The 11,676-nt window shown below is 47.9% G+C and overlaps 1 long non-coding RNA gene across 1 annotated transcript in view; it reads left to right on the top strand.

Annotated features, from left to right (window-relative positions):
* The window catches only part of LOC122924467, a 35,843-nt gene extending 24,998 nt beyond the window's left edge, over positions 1-10,845 (top strand). Inside the window, exon 3 of the long non-coding RNA XR_006387402.1 lies at positions 10,770-10,845. This is a non-coding gene — a long non-coding RNA (uncharacterized LOC122924467). The remainder of the gene's footprint in view (positions 1-10,769) is intronic.
* The last annotated feature ends 831 nt before the right edge of the window (positions 10,846-11,676 follow it).

Consider the following 11,676-nt stretch of genomic DNA (forward strand, 5'->3'; position numbering starts at 1 on the left):
TAGGCCCTGATCAGGGGCGTACATAGAAATCACAAGGCCCCCATAGCAAGAGTCTGAATTGGGCCCCCTAACCCCGCCCACTACCCCCCTTGCCCAACCCATCTCCTGTTCTGCCAATAAAGAAATGTATACATACGTTCGTACGTATTTGTACCGACCCAGAGAATGAAGGGCACAGGTCCGTTTTGCCGCAAAAGGAATGCTGTAGGAACAAAACCCTGTGGTATCTGAATCTATGAAACTCCTGTGGATATTCCACAAAAGTTTTATCTGCAGTCCTACGTAACACCACAAATAACACAGTGATGGCTCTCTAATTACCAAAAATGTAGTAGTGTTACCTGCAGTCCTATGTAAAAGCACAGATAACACTAGTGTAGATTATGTGGTAGTGTTACCTACGTCCTTAGTGCGCCTCCCTGTGTCTATCCCACGGACTCCATGCTGGCGGTGCTGCCTTCTCTTTCTTCTTCCCCCGCACAGAATGTCCTGATGCAGCTGCGTCAAGGCATAGGAACACTGTGGGCATGTGATGGTGACACACACACGCACACAGGGACACGCATACATACAATAAATATGATCACCAACATATTTCCTCCCCCCAAAAAAATGTTTATATATATATATATATATATATATATATATATAGAGGGAGTGAGACAAAATACATGCATAGACAAAATAGGTACCTATACACATAAAGACACACATTTCATATATATGTATATGTGTATATATATATATATATATACCGTATATATATATATAAACACACACAGTGATGCATAGATGTATATAGACATAAATGCGCATAGATATATATATATATATATATAGATATAGATATATATAGATATATATATACATAGACGCACACGTATATATATATATATATATATATATATAGCCATCTACACACACATGCATGCACAGATAAATATATACATATATACACACATACATGCATACATATAGACACACACACACACACACATATATACAGGTCCTTCTAAAAAAAATTGCATATTGTGATAAAGTTCATTATTTTCTGTAATGTACTGATAAACATTAGACTTTCATATATTGTAGATTCATTACACACAACTGAAGTAGTTCAAGCCTTTTATTGTTTTAATATTGATGATTTTGGCATACAGCTCATGAAAACCCAAATTTCCTATCTAAAAAAATTAGCATATTTCATCCGACCAATAAAAGAAAAGTGTTTTTAATACAAAAAAAGTCAACCTTCAAATAATTATGTTCAGTTATGCACTCAATACTTGGTCGGGAATCCTTTTGCAGAAATGACTGCTTCAATGCGGCGTGGCATGGAGGCAATCAGCCTGTGGCACTGCTGAGGTGTTATGGAGCCCAGGATGCTTCGATAGCGGCCTTAAGCTCATCCAGAGTGTTGGGTCTTGCGTCTCTCAACTTTCTCTTCCCAATATCCCACAGATTCTCTATGGGGTTCAGGTCAGGAGAGTTGGCAGGCCAATTGAGCCCAGTAATACCATGGTCAGTAAACCATTTACCAGTGGTTTTGGCACTGTGAGCAGGTGCCAGGTCGTGCTGAAAAATGAAATCTTCATCTCCATAAAGCTTTTCAGCAGATGGAAGCATGAAGTGCTCCAAAATCTCGTGATAGCTAGCTGCATTGACCCTGCCCTTGATAAAACACAGTGGACCAACACCAGCAGCTGACATGGCACCCCAGACCATCACTGACTGTGGGTACATGACACTGGACTTCAGGCATTTTGGCATTTCCCTCTCCCCAGTCTTCCTCCAGACTCTGGCACCTTGATTTCCGAATGACATGCAAAATTTGCTTTCATCCGAAAAAAGTACTTTGGACCACGGAGCAACAGTCCAGTGCTGCTTCTCTGTAGCCCAGGTCAGGCGCTTCTGCCTCTGTTTCTGGTTCAAAAGTGGTTGACCTGGGGAATGCGGCACCTGTAGCCCATTTCCTGCACACGCCTGTACATGGTGGCTCTGGATGTTTCTACTCCAGACTCAGTCCACTGCTTCCGCAGGTCCCCCAAGGTCTGGAATCGGTCCACAATCTTCCTCAGGGTCCGGTCACCTCTTCTCGTTGTGCAGCGTTTTCTGCCACACTTTTTCCTTCCCACAGACTTCCCACTGAGGTGCCTTGATACAGCACTCTGGGAACAGCCTATTCGTTCAGAAATTTCTTTCTGTGTCTTACCCTTGCTTGAGGGTGTGTCATGGTCTTACCTTCTTGCTGTTCTCCTTCGTTTGACATGTGCTGGCGGCCATCTTGGTTTCTGGGTTTCTTGTAGCCTCCCACCCTGCGGCTTCTCCTTCCCACTGGGAGGAGCTGGATGCCTAGCTCATATATATAGGAGGTCTGTGGCTTCAGTTCCTTGCTTGGTCCTCCTGTGTTCACATGCTTCTAAGACTGCAGCTGCTTCTGGTTCCTGATCCTGGCTTCGTCTGACTACCCTGCTGGTTCCTGATCCAGGCTTCGTCTGACTACCCTGCTGGTTCCTGATCCTGGCTTCGTCTGACTACCCTTCTGGTTCCTGACCTCTGGCTTCGCAAGACCCTGCTTCGGTTTAGCCATCCGTTTGGACTTTTGCCTTACAGCTTGATTTTCAATAAAGCCTTCTTATTTCCACTTATCTCTTGTTGTACGTCTGGTTCATGGTTCCATGGCATTAGGACCAAGCCATGAATTCTGACGGTACAGGGCCATCCTCGCTACCTACGCTGGTTGCCAGACTTGATCAGCAGGATCACCTGTTGGGTCGGTTCGCTGTGGCGTTGCAAACCCTGCTTGAACGCACGGCTCATTTAGCTTCCGTTGCCGATGGGTCGGTTGTCGCTCCTGGGCCCGCTCCTACTGCCGCTCCGGTTGTTGCGCCAGAGTCTACCCCGACACCTGTTGCTGCGCCTGCGGTGTTTCGGGGTATGACCGGTTCTGCCCCCTTCCACAGCGCTTTGGGGGAGAGCCAACTCAGTGCCGAGGTTTCCTTAACCAGGTGGGCATCTATTTCGAGTTGCTGCCACATGCCTTTCCTACTGAGAGATCAAAGGTGGGCTTCTTGATCTCGCTGCTCTCGGACAAGGCCTTGGCCTGGGCCAGCCCTTTATGGGAGAACAACAATCCGGTGGTTGCCGAGTTTTCCGGTTTTGTTGCTTCTCTTCGGAAGGTATTCGATGTGCCGGCTCGTGCTGCCTCTGCTGCGAAGCTCCTTATGTCCATCAGACAGGGTTCACGATCCGTAGCTGAATACGCCATTGAGTTTCGTACCCTGGCAGCAGAGGTGGGCTGGAATAATGAGGCTCTGGTCGCTGCTTTCTCTCATGGTCTCTCGGATGCCTTGAAGGATGAGGTTGCAGCTAAGGACCTACCAGTGGAGCTCGAGTCTCTTATTTCTTTCCTGATTTTGATTGACACCAGACTCAGGGAGAGACCTTCCTTTAAGGAGAGCCTGCGGAGGTCTTCTAACAGATTGGCGCCTACGTTTGCTGTCCCACCCGTGCCTCCCTCTCCTCCCACGCCTCCTGGGGATGACTTGTCTGGGGGTGAACCCATGCAGCTGGGGTTTGCTCGCCTGTCCGAGGGGGAGAGGGTACTCCGGAGACGCGAGGGCCGATGCATGTACTGTGGTCTCGGTGGGCATTTTCGGTTGGCATGCCCGAACCGTCCGGGAAAACGCTCGCACCTGAGATCCTGTCGGGGGCAGATCTTGGGTGGAGTCTCCTCGTCCCCGGTTTCCCGTGTTGACAAACCACTGATTACTGTTGTCCTCTCCTGGGTCGGGGGCTCGGTGACGACCCAGGCGTTGGTGGACTCTGGTGCTGGTGGTTTGTTCATTGATAGTGTGTTCGCTGCCGCCAATTCCATTCCTCTGCAGCCTCGAGGTTCCCCACTGGCTCTTGAGGCGATAGACGGCAGACCCCTTCTGCCGCCACACGTGACTCAGGAGACCCTTCCAGTGGGGATGGCCATTGGTGCCGTTCACAGAGAGTCGGTCTGTCTCCAGGTTATTTCGTCTCCACACTACTCGGTGGTCTTGGGGTACCCCTGGCTCCAGAAGCATAATCCGACTTTCGATTGGAGATCGGCCGAGATCCTCTCGTGGTCACCGCAGTGTGGGGCTAGTTGCATCCATGGGCCTGTCAAGTTGCTGTATACTTCCTCGGACTCTCTGTTGCCTCCTGAATACGAGGAGTACCGGGATGTATTCGATAAGGTGCGTGCGGTTGCCCTACCTCCGCACCGCCCATACGATTGTGCCATAGAGTTACAATCTGGTGCCGTTCCTCCTCGTGGCAAAGTCTATCCACTGTCGGTAGCGGAGAATGAGGCCATGGAGGAGTACGTGAGGGAGGCGCTTTCACGCGGACACATTCGCAAATCCTCGTCCCCGGCAGGGGCTGGATTTTTCTTTGTGAAAAAGAAGGGCGGTGAGTTGAGGCCTTGCATCGATTACAGGGGTCTCAATCGCATCACGATCAAGAACGCTTACCCGATACCCTTGATTTCCGAGCTGTTCGATCGCCTCAAAGGGGCCACGGTCTTTACCAAACTCGACCTGAGGGCGGCATATAACCTGGTAAGGATCAAGGCGGGCGATGAGTGGAAGACCGCGTTTAACACCAGGACCGGTCATTATGAATCCTTGGTTATGCCCTTTGGGTTGTGCAATGCGCCCGCAGTCTTCCAGGAATTCATCAACGATGTTTTCCGTGACCTGTTGCAGCAGTGTGTGGTGGTCTATTTGGATGACATCTTGGTATATTCTGAATCCATGGAGGCCCACATTCTGGATGTCAGACGAGTGTTGCAACGGTTACGAGAGAACAAGCTGTTCGGTAAGCTTGAGAAATGCGAATTTCACCGATCCCAGGTAACCTTCTTAGGTTACATCATTTCCGCTGAGGGGTTCTCCATGGATCCTGAGAAGGTTTCGGCTGTCTTACAGTGGCCCCAGCCCAGTGGTCTTCGTGCCCTGCAGCGCTTTTTGGGCTTCGCCAATTATTATCGGAAGTTCATCAGGGACTTTTCCATGCTAGCCAAGCCTCTCACGGATCTGACCAGGAAGGGCAGTAATCCCCAGGTCTGGCCGCTCGAGGCCATCCGAGCTTTTGAGGCTCTAAAGTCCGCCTTTGTGTCGGCTCCGATTCTGTCGCATCCCAACCCTGGGTTGCCTTTTGTCCTCGAGGTGGACGCGTCTGAGACGGGAGTAGGCGCCCTTCTGTCTCAGCGTAGAACACCAGAGGGTCCTCTGCTTCCTTGTGGGTTTTACTCCCAGAAACTGTCTTCCGCGGAGTGCAACTATCAGATTGGTGACAGGGAGTTATTGGCCATCGTGCAGGCCCTTAAAGAATGGAGGCACTTGCTCGAGGGCTCGGTGGTTCCGGTTCTCATCCTGACGGACCACAAGAATCTGACCTACCTCTCTGAGGCCAAGAGATTGACACCACGTCAGGCCAGATGGGCTCTGTTCTTGTCACGTTTTAATTACGTGGTCTCCTACCTACCCGGTTCCAAGAACATCAGAGCGGATGCCTTATCACGGCAGTACTCCGAGCTGTCCGGGGAGGAGTCGATTCCGACTTCGGTCATACCTCCGAATCAGATCCTGGCCGCCATTCGTACCAGCCTGACCTCTCCCCTGGGTGAGCAGATTTTGGCGGCTCAATCTGGTGCTCCCTCTGGGAGACCCAACGGCAGATGTTTTGTGCCTGAGGAGTTGCGCACTCGGTTGTTGCGAACCTACCATAACTCCAAGGCCGCGGGGCATCCTGGAAAGAATCAGCTGTCCTGGGCGGTTTCACGTCTGTTCTGGTGGCCTTCTCTACGTTCCGACATCGCCGCATATGTAGCGGCATGCTCCGTTTGTGCCCAGAGTAAGTCCCCTCGGCACCTTCCGTTGGGCCTTTTGCAACCCATAGCCACCGGGGAGCGTCCATGGTCACACCTGGGGATGGATTTCATTGTGGACCTCCCTGCATCCCGAGGCCATACGGTCATTCTCATGATTGTGGATCGGTTTTCCAAAATGTGCCACTGTGTTCCTCTCAAGAAGTTACCCTCTGCACAAGAGTTGGCCTCGATTTTTGCCAGGGAGGTCTTCCGGTTGCACGGTTTGCCCAAGGAGATTGTGTCGGATCGGGGGAGTCAGTTTGTGTCCAGGTTCTGGCGCGCCTTTTGCTCCCAGTTGGGGATTCATCTCTCTTTCTTCTCGGCCTACCACCCTCAGTCCAATGGGGCCGCAGAACGATCCAATCAGGCCTTGGAGCAATTCCTTCGTTGCTATGTCTCCGATCACCAAGACAATTGGGTTGACCTCCTGCCTTGGGCTGAGTTTGCCAGGAACACGGCGGTGAACTCTTCCTCTGGGACGTCTCCCTTCATGGCCAATTATGGGTTCCAACCTGCCGTGTTACCGGAGGTATTCTCTCCCCAGGATATTCGGGCTGTGGAGGATCACCTTTCCGTCCTACGTGCTTCTTGGGTACAGATCCAGAGGTCCCTTGAGGTCTCTGCGCAGCGCCAGAGACTCCAGGCTGATCGCAGACGAGCGCCCGCTCCTTCCTACCAGGTCGGAGACCGCGTATGGTTGTCCACCTGCAACCTCAACCTTCGAGTGCCCACTCCCAAGCTGGCGCCTCGCTTTGTTGGTCCCTTCCGAGTGCTTCGCAGGGTAAACCCGGTAGCCTATGCCCTTGCGCTTCCTCCTGGCATGCGGATCTCCAACGTGTTTCATGTCTCCCTGTTGAAGCCACTGGTGTGTAATCGTTTCACTTCCTCGGTTCCTCGGCCTCGTCCGGTCCAAGTGGGCAATCGTGAGGAGTATGAGGTGAGCAATATCCTGGACTCACGCCTGGTCCGCGGTCGGGTGCAGTTTTTGGTCCATTGGCGTGGTTATGGTCCAGAGGAGCGTTCCTGGGTTCCCTCCGCAGATGTCCATGCTCCTGCCTTGCTCCGAGCCTTCCACGCACGCTTCCCTCAGAAACCGTTCTTTACTCCGCGGAGGAGGGGCCCTTGAGGGGGAGGTACTGTCATGGTCTTACCTTCTTGCTGTTCTCCTTCGTTTGACATGTGCTGGCGGCCATCTTGGTTTCTGGGTTTCTTGTAGCCTCCCACCCTGCGGCTTCTCCTTCCCACTGGGAGGAGCTGGATGCCTAGCTCATATATATAGGAGGTCTGTGGCTTCAGTTCCTTGCTTGGTCCTCCTGTGTTCACATGCTTCTAAGACTGCAGCTGCTTCTGGTTCCTGATCCTGGCTTCGTCTGACTACCCTGCTGGTTCCTGATCCAGGCTTCGTCTGACTACCCTGCTGGTTCCTGATCCTGGCTTCGTCTGACTACCCTTCTGGTTCCTGACCTCTGGCTTCGCAAGACCCTGCTTCGGTTTAGCCATCCGTTTGGACTTTTGCCTTACAGCTTGATTTTCAATAAAGCCTTCTTATTTCCACTTATCTCTTGTTATACGTCTGGTTCATGGTTCCATGACAGGGTGTCAATGATGGCCTTCTGGACAGCAGTCAGGTCGGCAGTCTTACCCATGATTGCGGTTTTGAGTAATGAACCAGGCTGGGAGTTTTTAAAAGCCTCAGGAATCTTTTGCAGGTGTTTAGAGTTAATTAGTTGATTCAGATGATTAGGTTAATAGCTCGTTTAGAGAACCTTTTCATGATATGCTAATTTTTTTAGATAGGAAATTTGGGTTTTCATGAGCTGTATGCCAAAATCATCAATATTAAAACAATAAAAGGCTTGAACTACTTCAGTTGTGTGTAATGAATCTAAAATATATGAAAGTCTAATGTTTATCAGTACATTACAGAAAATAATGAACTTTATCACAATATGCTAATTTTTTTAGAAGGACCTGTATATACACAACCATAGATAGATAGAGATATATATATAAGATATATATATGCACATATAAACACATGCATGCATGCATAGATAAATATGGACACATATACACACATTCATACCTAGAGATATATATAGACACATATATACATAGATATATATATATATACACACACATAACAAACACAGATTGTCACATCTCTGCGGGAGAGGAGCAGTTCAGGAGGCACAGAGGAGGAGGGGGGGCTCATATTAACCCATATTAACATTAGCCCATATCTATGATTAAACTGTCTGTGCAGAGTAAGGGACGGGGCCTTCCATGCGCTCCAGGCCCCCCTTTGCCGCGGGCCCCATAGCAAAGGCGTGGTCTGCCTATATTGACGGTACACCGCACACTGGCCCTGATTTATTAAACCAGCCGCAAAGGAAAACTTGATTAGTTGACCATAGCAACCAAAACTTCGTTTTGAAAATGAAAGGTATAATCTGATTGGTTGCTATGTGCAGTAATGTCAGTTTTCCATTCCCCATATTTTTTATTTCTTTTTTACATTTTACTGGTTTTGCACAATAAAAACCCCTTTAAAAAAGAAAAAGAAAATTGTTTTTGCATCGCCGCATCCCACGACCCACAACTTTTTTTTATTAAGGAGCTGTGTGAGGGCTGGATGTTTGGGGGATGACTTGTTTTCATAACAGTTTTTTGGCTGGTGAATAAACAAAAAAGGCAATTCTGGCATTTTGTTTGTATTACTGCGTTCACTCAGTAGCGTCCTACCTCTGCAGCCACAAAGCCCAAGCTGGACTCTTGGAAAGCAGTATTGTCCTTTTCTGCTTGAATCCACAGAGGGAGGGCTGATCAGAGGGAGGGTTAATAAAAGTTACATGGAAAACTGAATGAACAAAATTGGTTGTGAAGTTGGATTAAACTAATTCCAATCTGATTCGTTAAATTGATTCCAGTCAACCATTATTTACATGGGTTGGCTCTTGAAGACCTCTCCCTTGTCCATATGCTCAATGAGGGCATATGGACTTTGTAGAGAAGTCCCCTGCATGGTACCCCTCTGTATGAGCCAGAACGAGGGTGCTCTGTAGGTGCGTGAGCTCTATGTGTAGCCACTTCATATAAATGACCATTGGATACGTGTTCATTTTGAGCTACAGGCCTTGTGTGGTTGACTTCTTCTTCGGATGAGAATGATGACGTTCCATTAAGGTTCCGTTCCTCAGATAACTTCTTTCCCCCCAACCAATGTGTCACACAAGAGCTGACTGGGTGAATGGCTTCCTTTTTTTCAGCGGAGGCGTCCATGCATTAGGAGTCAGGACACTCGGAGCACCTGGCTGGACTGTGAGGCAGCTTTGTGTCTGGGTTCTGTGCCCGTTACTGCAGCTGCTCTGGTCGTATGCAGTGCCTGTCACCCACAGCCCCATAACGCTCCAGCATTACAATGTCAGGCATTATTTGTGGCCAGGCTTGTTCTCTATGCATGTGGGTGAATACTAACAATACTGAGTGATAACATTTCATACATTTCTCTGCTTATCCTGGCATGCTGATGATCTCCGTGTAGTGCAATACATTGCATATGGATGATCCTCCCAAGGCTCCCTGTAACCCGTACATTACCGCCTACAAGCCATCAACTTCTGGTTCCTTGCCAGAGCTACTCCTACACCACGAGTTTCAGGAGATGCCACCAACCTCGTCTTAAGGTGTGCCCATTTGTGTGAGGGTAGGGTGTCATCTGTTAATCCCCAAGTAACAATGTCTTATCATTAGCGCACAGTTCTTTATAATCTCTAACAATCCTGACTACTATGTTAGTGGGTCAGAGGGTCGCTTGATGAATATTTTATTCCGTTGCTTATAGCTTTAGTGCAGTATAGCTGTCAGTCAGTATCCCTGCAGTACTGGGGTTTGACATTCATTTATATCCACCAAGGACTACTGCTCTATGGGCATGATCTTTATTGTGATCATTCATCCCCCATAGAGGGTAATTTACTGCAGAGAAACATAGATTTTTTTTGTGCCGCATAAGCATTTGCGCAGTTGTCAGCTGATCCCTGGCACCTATACACGGGCCAGTTATCGGGATCAGCGTACAGATGAACATTTCTTTCCGATAATTGAGCCAATCATCTGCCCATGTAAATTGGCCTTAAAGCCGGGCATACATGTTCAATAACTGTCAGCAGGCAGCTATTCCTCCTGACCCACCCATATACATGCACACTTGGCTTGACTAAGCATGCATGTGTTGTCAATAATGACAGCATCTGCAAATGTTTTAGATCAGTGTTCATCAACTCCATCACTCAGGGACCACCTGCGGTTCATGATTTGTGGATACCCCACAGAATGAATACCTGTGGCAGGTCCTGATGCACTGACACTAATTATATCACCTGCTCAATACGAAGGAAAGCCTGAAAACATGACCGGCAGGTGGGCCCTGAGGACTGGAGTTGCAGAACACTATGTTAGATGTTTGGGTGGTCTGGCCAAAATCAGCAAGTTCAGCGGACAATGTATTTGGCCAAACCTAATTCTATATTGCTAGATACATTGGGGGTAATTTATTAAAACTGGTATTATAGACGCCGGTCTTAATATTCCCTATAGCTGGCGGTGGATCCTCTGAAGTTATGAAGAGTCGCTGACCTCTACATAACTTCAGCGGATCCACCGCTGCTTCTAAATGTAAGACCGCTTAGGCGTAGAAAATGATGAATGGGACGTACCTGCTGGTCTAATATACCGGTAGGCATATTTCTGGTTAGTAAATTACTCCCATAGTGTAAGCAGTGAGGAGGTGGATATCATGCCTACACCCCCTCCATTGATTCTTCTTAAACCATTTTTGAAAGTCATGTTGTTTAATCTCTTGCAGACAGCAGGGTTTGATGGATTCGGAAGTGGTTTGACATTGGGCTCCCATGAGGGCCGCCCTCAGACTCTTGCCACGGTAAGAAGACTCGTGTCCACCTGCTCCTTGACTCTGGGTCATTAGTTTGACGCAGAAAGACCTTCACCTTGTTCTGAGCACCTGTTCCCTCTCTGCACAGTTTTCCTTTTTTACCCTAGGTTGTAATGCTGCACTGAGTGGCTTCGGCATACAACTGTCTCCTTTCTTCTCGCATGGTGTTCACTACTATCTTTCCTAGTCTTCGCTAAGTCCTCACCCCACTTCCTAAATTTTCCATGTGTATTTGACTGTGAGTTATCCTCAGTTACCCTCCAGTAGTGATGCTTACCTCCCACTAATGTTCTATCTTTTCTGCTCCTGTTACCTAATATATTTCTTGCTGCTAATTTACTGTGTCTACTGTACAATGAATGTTACTCTCTTGCAGTATACCATTTATACGGAGTATCGTACAGTGTCTGTGTCTGTAGAAAGTAAAATAGGTCAAGAAGAAGTAGATGGGCTGCTTTCTAAATGCCGATATTTTAGTTAATATTATATATTATATTATAGAGCTGTATTTGAAAGGACTAGACCAAGTTATGAATGTGTTGAACTGGAGAGTACAAAGGTGGTAGAGTTTTTTTGAAACTTGGTATTCATAGAATAATAATAAAAAAAAAAAAAGATATTTTGTTTTTCTATTTTGGCAGTACTATGCTACTGAAAATTAAATGTAAAATATTGTCCATCTTTAGCACAGAGAGAGAAAAATCCTACATAGATAACGATCCTGTGTGCAATCCCTGGTGTGAGGGAGCAATGTTATCTGTTAGTAAAATAGTAGATTGTAGAATGGGCATAACAGTTTGACCGCTTTATTGTGCTCATG

The sequence above is a fragment of the Bufo gargarizans genome, chromosome 1 (genome assembly GCF_014858855.1).
Source record: "Bufo gargarizans isolate SCDJY-AF-19 chromosome 1, ASM1485885v1, whole genome shotgun sequence".
Taxonomy (NCBI): Eukaryota; Metazoa; Chordata; class Amphibia; order Anura; family Bufonidae; genus Bufo; species Bufo gargarizans.